The sequence below is a fragment of the Mirounga angustirostris genome, unplaced genomic scaffold, assembly GCF_029215605.1.
Source record: "Mirounga angustirostris isolate CCGP_5_RB_7025 unplaced genomic scaffold, mMirAng1.0.hap1 SCAF_12, whole genome shotgun sequence".
Classification (NCBI taxonomy): Eukaryota; Metazoa; Chordata; class Mammalia; order Carnivora; family Phocidae; genus Mirounga; species Mirounga angustirostris.
The window spans coordinates 106,332,063-106,334,328 of record NW_026991720.1 but is presented as its reverse complement, the minus strand read 5'-3'; the positions used below and the strand labels follow the sequence as shown (position 1 = coordinate 106,334,328).

The following is a 2,266-nucleotide window of genomic DNA, read 5'->3' as shown; positions in this document are numbered from 1 at the left end:
GGGCACCTGCCCCTCAATGTTCATAGCAGCAATGTCCACAATAGACAAACTGTGGAAGGAGCCGAGATGCCCTTCACCAGACGAATGGATAAAGAAGATGAGGTATATATGTACAATAGAATATTCCTCAGCTGTCAGAAAGGATGAATACCTACCATTTACATTGACATAGATGGAACGGGAGGGGATTATGCTAAGTGAAATAAATAAATCAGAGAAAGACAATTATCATATAGTTTCACTCATATGTGGAATGTCAGGAATATCACAGAGGACTACAGGGGAAGGGAGGGAAAACTGAACAGGAAGAAATCAGAGAGGGAGACAAACCATGAGAGACTCTGGACTCCGGTAAACAAACTGAGGGTTACAGAAGGGAGGAGGGTGGGGGGATGGGGTAACTGGGTGACGGGTATTAAGGAGGGCACATGTTGTGATGAGAACTGAGTGTTATAGGCAACTAATGAATCACTGAACACTACATCAAAATCTACTGATGTACTATATGTTGGCTAATGACTTTAAATTTAAAAAATTAAATAAAATTAATAAATAAAAAATAAATCCGCGGCAGGAAATGGAAATAACCCAGAGGGCGCCATGCTGCTGGAGGCTGAGATAGCGGTCACGGCCAAGGCCTCTGGCGGTGAGGGCACCGGGGTTCTGAGAGGTGGCTCGGTGCACCCCTGACCCTGAAGCCCCATGGCCATGGCAACATGCAAGGACTGGGAGGGAAGACCCAGCCAGGCCCCGTTCTGGCTCCACGGCTGCTACAGGGCTGTCCCAGCCCCACCAGGCGGTGTCTGTTTAGAACTAGAGAGAAAACCTTTTCCCTCAATTGTTCTTTTTAAAAATGGTTGCTCAGCATCGACACAGAAAAACATCTGACATAAAACTGGAGCCGTTCACAGCTGCAAATGACCCAGAAGTGAAGAAAATGTAGTGAACGCAGAGAGGACGCTGTATCCCCAGGCAGGCCTCCTGTGAGCAGGTGCGGCTGGGGCACTGGACGTGCCCGTGCAGACAGTACTGGACTCCACAGTGTCCCTCGAGGGGACCGAAGTGGGAACCTGCTCTGATGGCTCCGCTGAAGTCAGCACCCCCTGCTGGAGACGGGGACAGCCCCTCATGAGTTCCGGGTGTCCTGGTGATTCTTGGGCATGGCCCAAATCTCAGCTTCTTCATGACCCGGGGCCAGCCCAGCAGCTGCACACAGGTCCTCCAGGGCCAGCCCAATAGCTGTGGGTCCCGCAGGTCCTCCAGGGACAGCACCTTGGTGGGCTTGTGGTCCAGCAGGTACCTGTTCAGGTGGCTCTTATCGTACCACATGGCCTCGATCCCATTGGCCCAGTTGACCACCATCACCTGGTGACAGGCTAAGGTCAGTCGGTGAACCTCTGGCACAACCCCCCAAAAAAGGCCCCCATGTAGTAGAAGTCACCCTTGTCCCTGGGGATGTGGGCCTGGGACTGGGACCAGCGCTCATAGCTTAAGTCCTCACGGGCCACCCAGTAGAAACCGGGGTGCAGGGTGCCAAAGAGGGGGGACAGGATCTCCATGCCCACGTGGTCACAGAACTTCATGTCCACGTCCCCGCACACCATGTCATCCACCTCATAGAGGAAGCACTCCTCATAGAAGCAGCTCATGATCGCCGTGTGCTGCATGGACACATCCTGCCAGTGTGGGGCACCGCGGACCTCAAGAACCACTACCCTTCAGTGCTCCTGGAGGGGCACACGGGACACAGCAACCAGCTGGTCGGTGAAGACATAGTAGATGACCCTGTGTCCACCATGAAGTGATTCTGCAGGAACAGCTCCAGGAAGACCCCGTATCCACAGGGGCAGGGGACAGGGCAGGAAGAGGGTCACTGCCAGAGGCTGGCAGCAGGACCCCAGAGCTGGGGTTCATGGACGTGTGCACCTTCTTCATGGGGACAGGCCCTGTGCTGCTTTAAGCAACAGCCACCCTGGCTTGTCCTGAGCAAGTCCAGTGGCAGGGCCTCCCTACCTTCTGCTCCCAGAGATAGGGGCCATCAGCACCCCATCTTACACAGGGGAGCCTGAGGCTTAGGAGGCTGGAAACCCATGCAGCCCCACTCTCAACATGCTGGAGCCAGGAACACCCCCCTCTCCTGAGCTCCCAGGCAAACCCTGCAGGTGCCCTACCCTGGCTGAACCCCTGCAGGTTCTGTCCCCACCTGCCATGAGTTGAGCACCTTTGGGCACAGCCCGTGTTTCTATGTCCTACAGACTGCGTAGAA

The 2,266-nt window shown here is 54.6% G+C and overlaps 1 pseudogene; it reads right to left on the bottom strand.

Moving 5' to 3' along the window:
- Positions 1–1,126: 1,126 nt before the first annotated feature.
- Positions 1,127–1,843, bottom strand: LOC135362155 (histo-blood group ABO system transferase 2-like; annotated as a pseudogene).
- Between the last annotated feature and the right edge of the window lie 423 nt (positions 1,844–2,266).